This window comes from Lucilia cuprina, chromosome 3 (genome assembly GCF_022045245.1).
Source record: "Lucilia cuprina isolate Lc7/37 chromosome 3, ASM2204524v1, whole genome shotgun sequence".
NCBI classification, from domain to species: Eukaryota; Metazoa; Arthropoda; class Insecta; order Diptera; family Calliphoridae; genus Lucilia; species Lucilia cuprina.
Genome location: NC_060951.1, coordinates 49,227,438 through 49,247,876, shown reverse-complemented (window position 1 = coordinate 49,247,876; position 20,439 = coordinate 49,227,438).

Here is a 20,439-nt window from a genome sequence, read left to right as displayed (position 1 = left end):
CTTGTTCTCTAAAATATTCTTCATTTTTTCCATAAATTTTTTTTATTTTCATTTTTTTCGCGTTGTATCGTTACATTAAACGCCTTCTTAAATTCTCTCTTAAGTTGCAAATGTGTGTTGTGGTATAATATTGTTTCACTTTTTGTTTTGCATTCTGTCTTCTTTTAAATATCTTGTAGTTCGTGTGTTTATACGTTCATTCATTTATGTAGAGTTTTCATTTATTCGTGTACATTAGAAAAGTGAAAAATTAATACTTTTATAAATGTATACATGTGTGTATGTTTGCTTGTTAGTATTAGTTTAAAGTGCAAAGTTCATAGAACTAATGTTTGTAGTAACGACTGCTACTAGTCCATACAATAACTGAAGGGAAAAAATTCTTTTTCAGATTTATAGGTTTCGCCACACATTTTCATGTAATACGTGCATATTACGTGCTTTTAAGCTTATATCAAATGTATGTATTGTGTATGTGTGTATTTTCGGAAACAGACTGATAAATGGAGTGGTGCATTCTTTGTGCAATTTTTAAGTACCCTTTAAAAATAGTGCAAAAAAGGAAGTTAAGTGTAAAGAATATTTAAAACTGTTTTATTTCGGTTGTTTTGAATTGAAGAAATTTAAGGAATACTTAAATTGTATCATTTATATGAATTGTAATTTTTACAAAATAATGATCTTGTTATCAAGGCCAAAATTCGTTAAAATCCGTATAAACCGAATTTAGAAATTGAAAATATTATTAACAAAATATTACTCATACGCACAGTAGCTTTCATTTTGACATCAATTTAAAACAATTTATTTTTTTTAGCTTTTTTTATTTATACATTAAACAACTTGAACCATATAATAACATAATGACCAATATTAAACTATTTGAAATCCATACATTTATATATTAAAATTCCTTCTTTTTGTAAACGAGTTTGTTAAAGAATTTGCTTAAATAATCACTGCAATAAAAAAACTACTTAAACATTTTTCCACGTTGTGCGTGAATACAACAAATAAAAAGTAAAGAATATTCGAATATGTTTACAATGTAAATAATATGTTAAATGGTTAATAAAATCAAAGATCAATAACGGAAAACATTTCAGCAAATGACTGGCAATAAAAAACGAATTTAAAGGAATTGATTGTTTTAACAGTTTGTTATTAATTAAAGCAACAAATTTCAATTGCTAGATAACAATATGGTGAAGTTTCAGGATATCGTATAATAATTATTTACAAATTTTGCATTCATTCTTTCATCCTATTAAAAACTGTATATGTTTTTTTATTCAAAATAATTTTTTTTTGTATTATATGCAGGCAGAAGTATTTTGCCAACCACTTTAATATTATTGATATTAAATAGTTTTAAACCATGTAAAACAACAGCTTGTACGATCATGTGAAACCCTACATCACATACGATTATTTTACCAAGATATCTGTATAATTTGTAATTGATGCCAAAATATATATATTTAAAATATCAAGATTTTATGTATAATTTGGACATCGTTTTACTATAAAACTAAGTCTTTATATTATTAATTCCATTAATCACTACAGCAGGTTATCATATGGTCGATAATGACCGAATAATTTCATACAATTGATATTCATATTTTGTTTTCAATATAAAAATATTAACATTCATTGTACAATACAAATAAGTTGGTGCAAATATTTCATTTAATGCATAAATGAATTCAAAAGTAGTGAAATACCGTGATGATGGTGGTTAAATGCAAAATATTTAAAAAAATTAAAGTTATTGAAATTATGAACCAGGAATAATTCGATACATAAATCATTAATGAATTTTTATAATATGGGAGTTTTTCTTAAGAAAATTGTTTAAATAAATTCTAATACGAGAGAATCGTTTATTTCTAACAACAAACATTATTTATTGATAGCAACTGTATTTCCGTACTAAATTTGATTGAAAGATGTGGGTTCGTGTTTCAAGTAACTTTTAAAGAAAATGGTCAAAGCGTTCTTTTGAAAAAAAGTAACAAAAAGTCCATTTTTAAAAAATAGAAGAAAATGTCACTTACATTTCAAAAAATAGAAATGAAATTGTATAATAGGCTGTCGCGTGGACCAAAAATTTTTTTTTAAAAGATCCATCCTCAGTTTCCTATCAGCAATAAAAAAATCTAAATCCCACTATAACAAATTTTTCTACAATGTTTTCGAAGTGAGTGTCATAAATTCCGTAATTCTGAGCTGGAAAACATAATTACAGTTTTTGTATGTATATTTCTTGTCCGCAAAACAAATTTTATTGTATACTAAGGGGCATATAAATTTCAAAAAATTCTGAAATGAACTAAACCAAATGTCAAACTATGTTTTAAATATTTTTCTGTATGAGTTAAAAATTACGACAATTTTGACACATATTTCATGAAAATCGATTATAATAATCCTCTCCAACCCACTAAAAATCATATTGTATAGCAAAAATATTCTACAAAATTACGGAATTTTTAAGACCCACTTTATTGTATAATATATCTTTTGAGCAAAAAAAAATAAAATTAAAAGAAATTGAAAACAGTGAAATATAGCTATCTAAACATCCTTGAACAATTTTTGCTTGGGCCAATAGCTGAAAAGTTTGAACAAAACCCTGCATGAACAAATTGTACAAATTTTACTTCCCTAAACCTGGCAGTTCTTTAGCGATAGAGCTGAAAATTTGTGTCTGGCTTATTAATCAATAGTATTAATATTGGTCAACATTTCATACAAATCGATTTTTTTAATTGGCTTACTTGACATAAAATTGTCATATGCTCTAACCTATGTAATCTCTGATCATTGCTGTATCGTGGATTAACTTCCCAAAAAAGTGACACATAACTTCAGCTTATAACTACACAGATGGAGAGATGAATTTGGCCAATCGAAAAACGAATTTATCAAATAAGTCAAAGGCAAGTTGTGGTATAAAAAGAGTTTGTTTGTTTGACCACGAAAGAAAATTCATTATATATCAATCATCATTTAACTTCTTATCTATTCGATGTATCTTACTATTTTAGCCCTTCTTAACTTTTAGATCCATAGTCAATTCTCTGAGTGGTTGCCCGTTTGCACCAAATTTATTTTGAAATTTTGTTCAAAAGTGTTTTTGCAGTCTTTCAACAAGTCTTACTGCACTCTCTTCAATATTCAAGACAACACAAAGTCCGAAATTCTGCCCTGAGAGCTAAGTTACCGTACTAGCACTTGATAACTTATCTGGTTTAGGCAAAATCATTCTAAGTAAGGGTCATATTTGACACCATTAGTTTATAGCCCCGGCATAGCAAAGGTACTTGAAAGCACATCTTTCCTAAAAATCAATCCCCTCTATATAATTGCAATCAAAAAAAGTCGAGGAGTAATATTCCTGAATATTTGAGAAAAAATTTAAGTTTTTTAAAAAGTGGACAGACTAAATATTAAAAGGGCCTCGAATTTCTATACTTTATTTGGTCTACGACCAATTTAAATGTTTATAGTGGAATTAACTTTACTAATTTTCTGCATCAAAAAAAGGAAAATGACATATTTTTCACAATGAAACCACTTCACATTTTAAACGTAAATTTTAAAATAGTTTAAAGTTTTTATTGATTTATTTCCAAGTTTTAATTTCACTTTCAATCGGGATGGAATTTTGCGTCAGGCTTAATATATTTTTTATAGTAACTTATCATTTTTTCAATTTAACACTAAATAGTGAATATTATAAAATTAAAATTTAAATCTGTCTTATGCATAAATAATAATTTACTTTTCAACAATTTTAACAAGAAAATATCTGTACAAATGCTAATTTAATTTCCAAAACAACAATTTAAACAAAAATACCAGCTTACTAAAATACACAAAAACATTTTCACTCACATGTAAAAAGAAAATCCTTAATCTCTCTAAACAATTTTCATATTCAGCATTATATTATTATTTTTTTTTATTTGCAATGCTATTGATTTGTTGTCCTTGCTGTTCTTTTTTTTTCTCCTCAACAACTAAACAAAACACTTAACGGTAAAAATCTACTCAATTTTCGTGAAAACGAAACGATAAACAACAGCAAAAACAACCAATTTCAACAGGAAGAAAAGTATTTTTCGCTCGTTTTATTATTCTATGACTGTTGCATGTGTGTGCGTTGCATATTTAATAGACTTCTATTTCCAATGATACTCTCTTGCACATGAGTGTGTTTGGGTATGATTGTAATCAATTGTTAATGCTAAATCGTGTCGTGTGTGTTGAGCAAGAAACATACATACATATACACAAATATACATATATAAAAAACAAACTTGTTTTGGTTGCTGTTTTGTGTTGTTCGTTCCTGTTGTTGTTATTTATTTCAATTGAATAGTCAAATTATGTCTGATTGAATGAAAATCAATTTTAAAAGATTAATCGATTTTCACTGGTGAGTGAATTCAATGGAAATAGAGTCGATTAGTTAAATATTTTTTGTTATTTTTAAATTATTGTTATTGTTGTTGGTTATCAATTTAAAACATGTGTTTTGGAAGTTTGTAATGTGGAAATGGTAAAAAGGGTTGACAACATTTTGTCGTATGATTAATATGGAAATATTAATATTTCACATACGTTAAGTGTATATACTAAACGATAACGTGATTTATTATATTAAGTTAAAATTTAATTATACAGACAAAAAAAAACACTATGTTTATATAAAAAAGTTATATTTCTTTTAAATTAAAATTCTCTATTTAAATAACCATTAACACTTTCATCTAATTATAAAAAAAACAACATTAAATCTATGTTATAAAGAGTAAAAAGCGCCATAAAACATTTCCTGTTCAACACTCATTTAAAAAGTCATAACAAACACCTTAAACACATTAAACACCAAAGCGGAAAGAGCACCACTGCCATAATCAAATTCATTTACGAAAAATCCCTCACACACCAAACAATAATTATGAAGCTAAATACAAGCAAAAAATATTTTTATAAAGCACTTTTTTCTTGTTTTTTTTTTTTTGCGTTAAATGAAAAATGGTCAACATGTTCCATTTAAGACTATGCTTCGTCCTCTACCCAAAAGGTTAGCAAAAAAGCTGGACAACATAATTGCGTGACTTATGGTTACAATTTGTAAAACATTTCGTACTCATTAATGAAGTGGAGGGTTATGCGATTTTTGTTTTTACGTGGGAAAATAAACAATTTTAACACAGTTTAATAGGCATGATTTTTTATTTTTGGATCTATTGTTTCAGATTTGCTTGGGGAATTTATTAATAAAGGGTTTATTAAAATAAAGGATATAAAGGAGTGGGGATAAAAAGCGTTACATTTATAATAACAAATTTTATATAAAAGAAAATTTTATAAACATTTTTTTATAAAGAAAAATTTAATAAAAACTTTTTACAAAAATAAATTTTAAAGATAATTTCTAGGAAACGATTAAACAAAAATGTTAAAAAAAATATATAAAAATAAACTGTAACGAACGGAACTCGGTAGGATAAAAGGTAGAGAGCTAGCCAGTCAGTCTGGGGATTGTGGGTTCGATTCCCACCAGAGACCATGGTCTGCTATACTACTACGGGCGTATGGATATCGGCACCTTGCTAAGTAAATTAGGTTAAAATATAATATTTAATTTTCATTGTAATGGACAAATAAATAAATTTAAACAAAATTTTATAAAAATTTGTTTAAAAATAATGTTTTATAAAAATTTTCTGTAAAAAAAATTTTCTAAAAAGAATTTTTTTATGAAAATTGTTCAAATATTTTCCAAAAAAAAAAATCCACAATTTTACCAATTTATAAAAATTATTCTCTTATTTTATTTATTTTCACAACAATAAAAACTTTTTAAAAATAAATTTTTTCCTAAAAGAAAATTTTTTTGAAAATATTCTAGCAAAAGTAAATTTTTGAAAATTTTATAAAAACAAAATTATAAAATACAAAATAAAAAATAATCGCAAACGTTCTAAAAAATTAGAATATTTATTGTTTCAAAGAAATTTTTCTAAATAGAAAATTTAAAATATTTTTTTATGGAGAGAAATTAAATGACGCAATTCAACAAAAGTTATCTAAAGAACTTTTATCAAACATTTTCTATGGAATTAAAACTTATCGATAATTTTCTATTAAATGCTAATTTATCTTAAAATTAAAAATTTTCCAAAATTTTAAATTTAAAGGAAAAGTTTAAATTTTCGAAATAAAAGGAATTAATCTTAATATTTTTTAAATTCTCTATAAATCTTTAAATCATAAATTACCTATAAATCTTAAAATCTTTCTAACTATTTTAAAGCACATTTACATAAAATTTCCTGTTGCTATAAAAATCAAAAAGAGATTATGTATAATATTATGTCGTCCAAAACCAGCCCATTATCAAGAAAATACAAAATAGTAGTCATTTTATACAATGACCCATAATTATTCAATTACCAGGCACTTGGTTAAGCAGAGGCCGTAAATGGGCAGTTCTTAATACTACAACCATTTTTTTCTTTTTATTTCTTCTTTTCATTCAATTATTTATTTAACAACTGGGTTTCTTTACTGATTTTCACTTTTTAAAAAAGTCGCCCATTCATTTATTTATTACAACGTTTCGTCTTTGATTTTTATTCATTTTTTATAGTAGGAATCATGTCATAATAATGCTTTCGTACTAAATACTTGCATATAACCAAAAGGTTAAAGTTTAAGGGACTTCATTACATAGGCCTTTAAAAAATGTCAGAAAAAGCTTAGTTGACAAAATGAAAATGTGAAGAAAGAATTGGTTTTAATATTGACCACCTCAACGTGAATTACTCCTTATATTTCTGTTATGTATGTATATTAGGCCTTTTAGAAGGGCTCTTTATTCCTTTTCCTATGCAAGAATATTGTTCTATATGTAGTACGTCTGTATGTCATTAAATATTACCAGTAGATGGCACGTTTTACCGGTAATTGTTGCGTGACTTTAAAAACTTCATATATGTATGTTAAACATACATATATTCACATTCATACACATTCCCACACAAATACTTACTTATGCTGTTGAAATTATTGTATTTTGTTAAACATTTTTTTTGACTTCCTCCTGCTTGACTGAATTGTTTGGGTTGTTGATTTCGTTTTATTATTATTTCATTTGATTTTTCTGGATTTGTTTGTAAACACCTCCTACAAAAAAGTAAAGGATAATATATATAATAAGAACTACTGGATTTTTTTGACATTTCCATATTTTCCTTTTAAATTAACGTTAAATCAATGAAAATAAAAGGATTATTAAGGCATATAGGTAGGTAATTTTTTATTCTTATATAAAGGAAAAATAAGAATTTTCTTGACAACACATATTAACAAAAGACAAAAAAACCTTACTATTAAGCGCAAATTATCAAATTTCATCATATATTAAAATTGAAGGTTGTCTTCTAGTCATCATTTTGTTTTCTTTTTTTACTATATAGTCATTAGTGTTCAAAGTTTTTGTTATCACAAATAAAACTGTAACTTGTATTGTTTTTTTTTGATAATTACTACGGTTTTTAATCAATTATTTATATTTATTCCAAACGCCATAAAAATCAATTACATTTATTTGAAAGTTTCCTTTATTGCTTAATCGCTGATTACAGTGATTAACTTTTTTATTATTTCTTAACAATAAACCAAAACGAAAGTGTTTTTTCTTCATTTCTCATACGAATGTCAAATTTAGTGCACAATTTAATAAAATCACTTCCTTTTTATACCTTTCACCTTCGTGAGAAGGTGTATATAAGTTTGTCATTCCTTTTGTAATTTCTATAATATAATTTTCCGACCCTATAAAGTATATATATTCTGGATCCTTATAGATAGCAGAGTCGATTAAGCCATGTCCGTCTGTCTGTCTGTTGAAATCAATTTTCTGAAGACTTTAGATATCTTCGAGATCCAAATCTTCAATAATTCTGTCAGACATGCTTTCGAGAAGTTTCCTATTGAAAATCAGCAAAATCGGTCCATAAATAACTGAGATATGGGTAAAAACCTGAGACTACCTCTGCAAATTTCCTCAACAAATTATAAATAAAAACATAAAAACAACAACGAGTAAATAAAGCAGTAGTATGTTGGTAATACAGCTCATATTTGTTTGAGGGTGATAATACAGTTTAACGATGGTAGTACAGTACAACGGTTAATATTTTTTTCTGCTTTTATATTTGTTTGTGTGTATGTTATGTGTGACATGTGTGCAGAGATACAAGATAAATAAAAACTGTATTTTAAAATATAAGTTCCTTTTGAAAACCTTATTTAAACTAAACAACAAGAAACAATCTTTTGTTATGTGTTAATTTTAATTAAATATATGCTTTTCTGTATTGATAACAAAAGCTGTCATTGTACTGTATATCTCATCGTTATAGTATATTTTTTAAATTTAAAGTATGAAAACAAATGGAATATATTCAATATGCAGTCTTTAAATGTCGTGGAAAATGGTTAGTAAGATTAAAACTTGAACTAGAACTAGAATTGGACTTAAACTGAACTAGAACTACTCTTTTTTTTTTGGACCAAGGATGAACGCTATTGAATGTAATAATTAATCAACAAAAAACGGCAAAACTTTGTTTTAATTTTTGTAATGATTCCCTTTAGAAAATGACTGGAAGGTCAAAACACTAATGAATCGATTGAATTGTACATAAATAACCTTGAAGAAGACTTGAAGTTCTCTACGAATGTTTATAAGGCAAATTAAATGCTTTATTCATATAGTCGGCCATTCCCGACTATACATTCATATTTGTTCTTCTTTATTATATTTCAATTTATCATTCAACAAATTTGTTCTTCTTTAGTTGAAATATTAATAACATATATTTTTTTTAAGTAAAAGTGAAAATAATTTAAAAATATATCAACGTTCCTTAAAAATATAATTCCAATAAAGCCTAAAATAAGTCGTAAGCTCATTAACAGCCTGTCTTTAAAATGGCAAAAATGTCAAAGTCAATTAAATACAATCGTAATTGAGGCATACAACCATATATGGCATGTATTCAACAAAATAACTCAAACTCACATCTTCATCGTATGTTGTTCACACAATTCAACGTAAGTAAGTGTTATATCTAAGTAGATGTGTTTGTACATATATTTGCCTTTCTGCGTTTATAATTATATATACACCTTGAAGATAATTGTTTAGACATATAAACATAATATGAACATAAAATGGCATGACATCCTTAGAGGATCAAAAGTATGAAACACACTCATCTAACAAGTACTAAGTTTGCTTTAGTGTTTTAACATACATTTAAACATAACCATATATAGATACTTACAACATTGTTAAACAAATTAATGCTGTATGTTGCATCTGAACTCATACTAAGTCGTGTGTTACTTATTTAATGAGTGTTGGAGCAAGGATATCCTTCTATATCTTTTGTTCGCATACGCTACCGGAATTCTTCCACTAAAAACCCCCAAAAGCGTGAAGACAAAACCAACATTGTTAAAGAGTGTCTAGCTAAGGTTTTGTCTATATGTCTGTCCGCCTAACTATATTCTACTGTATGTATATTCTTACTCCTGCTAATGTGTATGTGTTTTACTTAATAATTTAGTTTGTATGTGTTAAAGAACTTATATATATGTATAGTATATGTGTTCTTGTTTAACTAGTAAAAGTGTTTTAAGTGACATGTAAATGTACATGTATGTGTTGTATACTCTCAAATATTCACACTTACTAGCATATAAAATTATTAAATGCCTACGGGACACACACATTGTATGAATACTGAAAATATTAAACAAATTATTCATTTACATGTGTTAAAAAAGAGAAAATAGGAAAAAAAGTGAAAAAAATACATCTATGATTAAAATGTAGAACAAAGCAATGGCAACAAACAGCAGTAATTACATACACTACACATTAACCAACAGAACTTTGAAATGATTTATTCAATAATGTTCCAGTTTAATACTAAACCATTTCCAATTCAGTTGTTGTTCAGTTCTAGTTCAGATCTAGTTCATTTCTAGTTCAGTTCTAGTTCAGTTCTAGTTCAGTTCTAGTTCAGTTCTAGTTCAGTTCTAGTTCAGTTATAGTTCAGTTCTAGTTCAGTTATAGTTCAGTTATAGTTCAGTTCTAGTTCAGTTCTAGTTCAGTTCTAGTTCAGTTCTAGTTCAGTTCTAGTTCAGTTCTAGTTCAGTTCTAGTTCAGTTCTAGTTCAGTTCTAGTTCAGTTCTAGTTCAGTTCTAGTTCAGTTCTAGTTTAGTTCCAATTTAATTATTTTTCTATTCATATTTCAGCTTATTCCACTTTTCTAAGATATTATTCTTTTATTTTGCTCATAATTTAATTACAATATTTATCACAAAGAGTGACTGTTTTTTTTATACTCTGCACAAACAACAATAATATGAACAACAGCTAGTGCTAAGGTGTGAATTAAACCGATATCAAAAAAGTAAGAGTGAGCAAGGGAGCACGAGTTTTTTTTATATATATGTATATAAGTGTGTATGTGTATTTATCTACACTTCACACTCAAACTGTAGGTTTCTGTTTAAGGGTCTTGAAAGTATTTAAGTAAATGTATACAACATATAAATAAAACATGTTAATTACTGTTATCATTATGAATTGTTTTTGTTGCTATTTTGATGTTGTTGTCGCTGATATTATTCTCTCTATCTTCCGCAAATTTTCCGCATTTATAATTATATGTGTGTTAATGTATTTATATTCATATATTGTATTATTGTTGATGCTAATTAGTGTATTACACTTTCATTTTGTTGTTAAATGGGGATTTATGTTTTAATATTCATTTCCATATATAATACATGTGTATATGTATGTTGTTGGCAACACCTTGCAAACATATACATGTATACACACTTTAAACTGACTCACATACAGCCACATGTTTTCATTACAAAGTTTACTTTAAATCTTACAAATGAAAATGTTTTTTTTTTATTATTTTGTATTACATTGCACGTATTCCGGTAATATGTAAACATTGTATTGTTATAATGTTACTGTGTTTATTTCATTTTTAACGTTAACTTTTAAAAATGTAAATAATTTTGTAAATGTTAAACAAAATAACAATTTTTAATAAAAATTATTTAATGAATTTATTGTATACATTGTATGCATTGTATACATATTTACGTGGTTTATGTAAACAATTTTATTTACATGAGTGTATTATACCTACATGTGTTTATACATACATATGCATGTGTTATGCTGTTGGTATGTTATCTTTGTTAAATAATGTAAAATTAGTTGTTTACATTGTCATTGTGGTTTCAGTATGAGTGATTGCATTTTGATGTAACTATTTTATATTTTATTATTTTAGGTAAGTTCCTGAAATCTTTAATTTCTAAACAATTGCTACTGTGAGTATAATTAATATTAAATAACTTTTTTTTTAAATATCACTCATACGTACCAAGTGAATTATTATAACTATATTAGTGTTTGTATATAGATAATCTAAAGGTGGTCTTTACGTTTCATTACTTACTTGAGGCATTAGACGCAAAAAGGAGGCAGTATTTCCCGGTTTAAAACGGTTTCATACGGGTATTTGCTTTAATATTCCATTAGACCATTATTTTATACCTACAAGCATTATGTCAAAGCTACCAATTCTTTCTCTTGAATTCGAACGTAATAGTTTGGTTGGTTTATAAGGTGTTTTAATATGTAAAATAATTTAATTTTTTCTAACCGATTTTTGTCAATCCGTCTAAATATATTGAATGAATTAGGCTGTAAGTACCGCCTAATATTTATACCCTATGCCACTTTAGTATGGTATATTGGGTTTGTGCTGATGTATGTAACGAATTTGAAATATTGGTTCTATACCTTTGATTGCTTTTTCCTTGTCGGGATACTTATTGGGGATTTAATCCTATGCGGCCTGTCTTTCCGCAACGGGGCTGCTATGGCAGGAGATTATATAACTCGAGTACTTCAACAAAGTGCTTGTACATGGACCGGATATCCATGTACAAAAAATCCTACCTAAGTTCTTCATAGAGGAATTCAGGGGCGCATGAATTCAGGAATTCAGGGGCGCATTGATTCTACACCTACCTTGTAGTATAAAAATCGGCTCAGAATAATATTCTGATTCGATTTAGCTTTGTATATCCATCCACGATAACCTTATAATCAAACTACAGGTCGCAATTTTTAATATAAATTTATAACATTTGTCACATACTTGGCAAAGGACGAACCATATTGAAAATGGCTAAAATCGGTTCAATATTTCATCTAGCCGCCATGAAATCGTACCCTCCAAATATGATCTTAGATTTCATAATTATGTTAAATTTTCTAGTATCTCTACCAAATTTAGCACAACTCAGTTTTGCATTTTAGTGGTGATTTTCGTAATGATCGTGTTTTCTAAAATCCCTTTTAGAAAGTGATTTAAAATAAACACAAGTAGGAATTATGTTAAAAAATCACTTTAGCTTTATCATTAAAAATAATCCACATTTTTTACATACTATTCATTGGTTTAGGGAATCATATGGTCGGTCAGGTCTGACTATAGATTCTTACTTGTTTTTGTATATATTTAATTTGAAATGACATTAAGCAATATTTTCAGAGCTTTGCTTAATGTAGTAGTCTGACCGCTGTACCTCGTTTATACTTTTTGTCCGGAAAATTTCCTTTTGTCGATAAAAATCCAAATAATTTTCCAAGAAAAATATTTTTTACAATGCTAATCTGCATTCAGATTTAATTGCAATCATTATTGAACGAAAATTTAATAGAATTCTTTGATCGATATTAGCGTTTTGGACTCAGATTTTCCACGAATATACAGATCATATATAATAGTTTTTTATTTTTTCTCAATTAATTTCAACCTTAAATCCATTACTACTTCATAAGCTTAAATAACTTTTTTTAAATGAAATACTCATCTACCTTAGTTAAAGGTTAAAATTAAATTTGATTTTTTACCAAAAACGTTTTAATCGAATTTATTTTTTCTTCTTTCTTTTGCTTTCATTTGTTAAATAAAATACAAAACACAAACTACGTTTGAAAAAAAAATAAATTTCTGTTTAAGACATAAAAAATTAACATGACAATAAACAATTTTCTAGACACAAAAATACTTGGAGCAACTACAAAAAAATACCACGATTAAACTTTGGTTATAATCTCTAACTCTTACAATAAAAAAACAGAAAAAAACCAATAACAGCAGAAAATGGTAAAAAATTCTAAAGCATAGATTTTGATTTCGATTGGAATGAATTCATATGCAAGTTATTTTAAGCCAAAGCACAGAAATCTGTTCAGACGTTGTTTTTGTACTCACAACAAGGATTAAAACGATGACACTGGTTACGTTTTCTAGTAAAAGGTGAAAAGGGCAAGAGTTGAAAGTAATCATTTTATTTGCAGACAACAAATTGGCTTACAACATTGGTATTTTTGTTTGTTGTTGTTGCTGCTTTTATTATTGTTGTTGGGTTATGCTATGTCTGTGTATTTTACAGGTATATAGAAATTATATTTTCTTTTTTTTCAATACCTCACCTTTTAATAATTTTTGAAATCTTGTTAAACTGTTTTTTTTTTCATTTTGTTGGAATTTTTATCATTTCTATTATGTCTGAGTTTATTTTTTGTGCGAGTTGTGTGATTTTATGTTAATTTGTCTGCTTTTTAGGTTGAAATCTGTATTTAATATATTATGGATTTATTAAATTGAATTGATTTGTTTATGGAACCTTTTAAGTTTACGTAGAAGGTTTTAACACAGACAACAAAAACTCAAATTTTTTCGGATTTTTTAAAGTTTTCGTACTTATTTATTGAGAGATTTTCTTGTTTATTTATAATATTTTTCGGTTTATATTCCCTATACCAGTTTATTAAGTTAATCCCCTTTTTTTTAATACATTAAAATATTTAATATTCATAGCAGATTTAAAATAAGCCATCGCATTTATGTCGCTACCTTAAAAATATATATTTTAAAAATATCCATATTAAGCCCAAAATCCTTTACAATTAACAAGTAAATAATGCAATTTATTTGGCTAGACATGGCCACAAAACTCATTAAACATAAAACTAGAGACAAATATGCAATTCAAATTTCCCCACTTTATCTTCAAAGGTAAACTTTAGGCTAAATAAGTATTTTTATCTAATAAAACCATCAAGTGTAAGACAATAATTGAATAGAATTTCTAAAAATATTCTTAAAGAAAAAAACATAAAAATTCGTACTAAGTTAAACAAAGACTTAAACCTTTTTTCCTGCTAAGGCCCTAAAATTCAATAAAAAATAATTTATGTATTAAAAAAAAAAATAAAAGAAAAAGAAAAGGATTTCAGCATGATTGGAGTAGCTAATCAAGGTCATGGGAAATATGGCCTCTTTCGTATTTAATTCAATCACAGTTTTTGAAACAACAACAACAACAACAGTTTGAAAAAAACTTTATGTTTTTGTTAACAACACAAAAAGTACTTAACAATATTAGATTTTTTTTGGTATTGATTTGTTATGCCAAACACGTACAATAAGCTTTAGAGAAGAAGAACAGAACCTTTTGTTGATAAGCCTATAATATCAACATACAGATATGCTCTTTAAAAACACTGATGCACACATATACATAAATGTACAAAGTCCCAAAGAAGTTGAATAACTACAACATTTCCAATTGTACTAGAATTGAACTAGAACTGAACTAGAACTGAACTAGAACTGAACTAGAACTGAACTAGAACTGAACTAGAACTGAACTAGAACTGAACTAGAACTGAACTAGAACTGAACTAGAACTGAACTAGAACTGAACTAGAACTGAACTAGAACTGAACTAGAACTGAACTAGAACTCAACTAGAACTCAACTAGAACTGAACTAGAACTGAAGTCATTGGAAATAGTGTAGAAGTAACGTTTCGTTTAAAGCTACTTCTTTTCAGTTTTTTTCAATATCACTGATGATGCTTATGAAGAGGAATGCCGTTTTTGAAACTGTCCTTACGTCCTCACATCCTTTCAATCAACTCGTGCTCTCACTCGTTTATAGTTAAAAATGACATTAAGTAACACTAACACGTTTTAGAAGCGAAAAGATATCTACCGGCCATTTTATGTGATGGCACTTTCTTTCTTCCATTTTTTATCAATAAACGAGCATTGAGAATTTTTGTACGAGCTGTATTTGATAAAGCATTTTGTGTATGAATGGCTACCATTTGGCAATACTTTCAGGTCGAAGTCATAACATGCCAGGAGGTTTTCGTTTCTGTGATAAACTTATTGTTAATGATGAATTCTAAAATTGATAAGATTCACATTAATATATATAAATGTGAGTGAAATTATAAAGTAAAATAGAGGTGTTGAGTTTGCATGTACATATTTTTTGAAAGGGAAACTTAATGACAGAAATTTATCGCTAACGGATGAAGGCATATAAACAGAAATTGAATTTTATTTTAAAATATTTTGTACGTGCCGCTTTTTAGAGAGTTTGAAATTATGATTTCGATTTATTATTAATTTAAGGTAACAACATAAAAAATGTTATTTTTTTATGAAAGCAACGTTAAGTGGAATTAAGTGTTACTGCATTTATATTCCTAATCAACACATTATGCTTTATCATATTGAATAAGGACAATACAATAATTGCAACTGGTCCTCAATTTTATGTTAGTTAGTTAGTTAGTTAGTTAGTTAGTTAGTTAGTTAGTTAGTTAGTTAGTTAGTTAGTTAGTTAGTTAGTTAGTTAGTTAGTTAGTTAGTTAGTTAGTTAGTTAGTTAGGTAGATAGTTAGGTTTGTATTCGGCTATTTTATGAGGATACATACATGATTTATGTTTCCTGCAACACTTTTTCTTTTTTAATGAAAAAGGTATTAACCCTTTTACATAACAGTTCATTTAATCATGGTTGTTTTCTTTCAAAACTTTAAAATTTTTAATTACACTCCTACTACAGGTTACAAATTAATACTTTTCTGTTTATTTTTAATTAATTTGTATTTTGTATAAATTTTTACCTCTAAACACCCGCCACCCAAAATATAATCAATTTCAACTACAATCTATTAAAAAAGAACATTGTAACAACATGAAATATCCTTAGTAAGCTTATTTAATATGACAATCAATTTTGTGTTTAGAAGTTAATCAACAAAAAGTAATAGATTTTCATTGTATAATATGTAACACACACAGTCACTTAGGCTATACTAATACTAAAGTGTAAAGAAGGGGTTAGAAAACAAACAAAAACAGTAGAGGTCATACAATAACAACTAAAACAAAAACAACACGAAATACATTTAGACTAGAAAAACACTTAAAGGTATTTGCCTGTTCTCTTCCTTATTTCCCCTTTCATTTGTTTGTTGTACTGGTGTGTTGTTGCTTTCTTTATGTTTGCCAAGAAGATTTAAATGAAAGAAAAGCACATGATAATTTTCTTATGATGTCAGCATAAAAATTCTCACTTAATATTTATACAACACTTTCAAAAACACACAAACAAAAACACACAAACAAAACACTTATACATACATATGTAAATAAGAAGGTAAGGAAACAGTCCCAACTATTAGAAAAGAAAGGTATGTTTACTACTTGTAATTCTTTATTTTGTCCACTCTTAACAGAGTTTACTGTATACTTTTTTTATTTACTTTGGCCACTTAAAGTTATTATGAGTATTAAAAGAAAAAGAGATACTTGTAGAAAACAAAACAAAATCTTAAAATTTTCTCAAGTATAAAAATGATACAAAGCAATCAATTTGAACAATTTTTGCCTTGGCCTATTTGTAATTACACTTAGGGAAAATATTCTATAAAAAAATTAAATTTCAGAAACATTTGAAACATTCAAAAATGTTTCGAATATTTTCTGTAATTTTCTTCTAAAACATTTTATAAAAAATATTTTTTCCGAAATTTTTTTCAACAGAATTTTCGAGATAACTTTCTTGAAAAAGAAAAAAAATTTATAGAAATTGAATTTTTAATTTTTTTTTAATTTTATAAAAAGAGATTTTTTTTTTTAAATTTTCAATAACAAAAGAGATTTTTTTTTAAATTTTTCGATAAAAAAAAGTTTTTTGAAATTTTTTTAGTAAAGAGAATTATTTACAAAACGAGAACTTTTTCTGAAAATTGTTATAATAATATATTATTTTTCAAAAAATTTCTCAAAAATATTCTATAAAAAATTTGCAATAAATATAGAATTTTTTATTAAAGAAGAATTTTGTAGAAAATATTCTCTAATACTTTTAATAGAAATAAAATTTTCTCAAAATTCTGTTTATAAAAAGAAAAATTTCTTTAAATGTTCTATAAAGAGATTTTTTTCGAAAATTTTCAACAAAAAAAATCTCTCAAAAATGTTTATTAAAAAGATAATTTTATCCAAAATTTTCTATTATGAGATAAGTTTCGAAAACTTCTTAAACGAAGAGAAATTTTCCATTTTTTTAATTTACAAATCAAATGTTCTCTATAAAAAGTTGTAGTAAAATTTTCTTTAAAAATAATATATAGTATTTTTATATAAAGATAAATTTTTGAAGGTTTTCTAAAACAAAAAAATTTCCAAATAGTTTCTATAAAAAGATAATTTTTTGAAGATTTTTAAAAACGAAGAGAAATTTTTGAAAAATAAAAATTTTCTATAAAAAGGAAAATTTAAGAATTTTCTAATGGAAATCTATGAGTGTATTTCGTTTCAAAGTTACCACTGTGACATTGTAATAAAAGAAAGTGTAAAGAACAACACATTGTATTTGCCTTTCGAAATTGAGTGACATGCAAAAGGACATGATCTTAGAGCAAGAATGTTTATTGTAGTGTTTATGGTTTTCAAAATAGCAACAAAAAATGAATAAAAACAATAATAAATGATAAGAAGAAAATATCTTTTCTTTTTCCTGCTACTTACAAGTGGTAAACAAGTAATCGACACTTTTACTTTCCTTAACCAACCACTTAGAGTTTTTCTGCTACAAGTTATTGGTGTCTTAAACTCCTTCTGCTAGAGCAGAAAATTGAAAATTGTTTTGGTAAATATTAGTTTATTTACACATACCAAAAACCGAAAAATAAAAACCAAAGTAAGTAAAGTACCCAATATAATTTTCTTTTTTACACTGAATTACTTTTACAGTGTAAGTGTGTGTAGCTATTGTATGTGTTGAAGTGGTTAAAGAAGAGTACTACCATTAAGATTGTATGACTGTCTTAAAAAAGGGTTTCTTCTTTTTCCAAAGGAAAACATTTTATGTTTTTATATCATTAAATATGAGTGTGTGTGTGTGGTTTAGTAATAAATTTGTTTTAAGAAATCTTTTTGCGGTTACAAAGGGTTGATTTTTATGACATTGTTTCTATCATAAGATTTTCTTCTTCCTCCTTTTCCCCTCAAAAATATTTTCAATTAATTTTATGTTTCATAAATTTTATTTTAGAAAAAAAGTTGTTAAAGTTTGTTGTGTCTCTTGTGTGATTTTTATTTTTCACTGATTGATTTTAAATTTTATTAGATATTTTATAACATCTTGTTAAAAAACTGTAAATATTGTTGCTTTTTATGGAATCACTGTTCTGTGTAGATTACAAAGTTTAGTGTTCTAAATAATTTTATTTTTTGGTTAAAACTCATTGATTTGCATGTTTAGGAAAAAGAAAATTGTAATAAACTTAAATTATATATTAAATAAAATATCACTAGTTATATGCAAAAATATTATGCATTACAATTTTTCACGAAATAAATTTTATTTTTAAAAATAATCTTTTTATACATAGACATATTTTTGTGAAACTTTCTTTCTTTAAAAAATATTGATCAGTGATTTACTTTAATTTTTCTTTTTGTAAGATTTTCAATAAATTTTCTTTTTATAGCAATAAATATCCTTTCAGTAGAATATTTTCGTTGAATTTTCTTTTCATAGAAAAGTTTTGTTTTTTAAGGAAATTTCTTTTCATTTTCTTTTATTGAAAATTTTCGTAAAATTTTTTCTTTAAAAAAATTGTATAAATTTTCTTTCTATCTATTTTATTTCAATTGAAAATTTTCTATAATTTTTTTCAGAAATATTTATTGATATTCTTAGATAAATATTATTTGTATTAAAAATTTTCTTTTTATAAAATTATAATAAATTTTCTTTCGGTAGAATATTTTTGTTAAATTTTCTTTTCATAGAAAATGTTTGTTATTTTTTTTAAAGAAATTTTTTTTTCATTTTCTGTTATTGAAATTTTTCGTAAAATTTTTTCTTTAAAAAATGTTAAATAAATTTTCTTTCTATTTTTATACATTTTTGATCAATTTTCTTTCTGTTAAAAATTTTTTATTATTTTTTTCCATAATCAAATAATTTTCTTTCATTACAAAATTTTTGTTTATTTTTTCTTTACGTAGATAATTTTCCATAATTTTCTTTTAAAGGAAACTTACGATCGACTTGCATTCTATAGAAAATTTTGGATAAATTTTCAATTTATTTCGATTTTTTGATAAATTTTCTTTTAGCTGAGATTTTTCAATAATTTTTTCTTTAAATATTTAATAAATTGTCTTTTCATAGAAACTTAATTTTCTTTTTATAGAAAATATTCGTTAAATTTACACTTCACATTTTCTTACATATAAAATTGATCTTGAATTTTGTTCTTTACAAAATTTTACATATTTTTCCTTTTAGATAATGTTTAATAAATTTACAATTTTAAAGAAAATAAGTTATTTTTTTACGAAAAATTTTCCACAAACTTTTTTTTGTAGAAAAATTTCCGTTAAATTTTTTTATTAAAAATTTCCGTTAAGTATCCCAAATTTTGACATTCTCTATATTCATGTCAGTCTGTACTTATTATATTATTCTTTTTTTCTAAACGAAAATAAGAAAAATCATATAAAACTAAATAAAATTCAAGTGATTTTTGTGAGTATTTTTAATATTCGTTTTTTCTTTGAAAAACAAGCTCACACATGCTTATGGTTAAATGTCCCCTGGAGCATTGTAAGATATAAAATGTAATTTTTTTTTGTTCTGAAATTTTGTTGTAAAATTTTTATATAAAACACATAAAGTTTCTGTTTCTTTAAGGAAAAAAACATATATGATTTAAACACACATATACTTACAAACTCATATACAAACAATAAAATGCGTGCTTATTTGTTGTTTCTGTTAGGAATTTTTTCATTTCCTCTAGTAGTGCTTTCAACTCATGTCGTGTCTCTTTTTTTCCTTAACTTTACAATAACCAACAACAATAATAAATACAATCTACCAACCATCACTATGTTTGTATGTGACGTGTGTGTAAG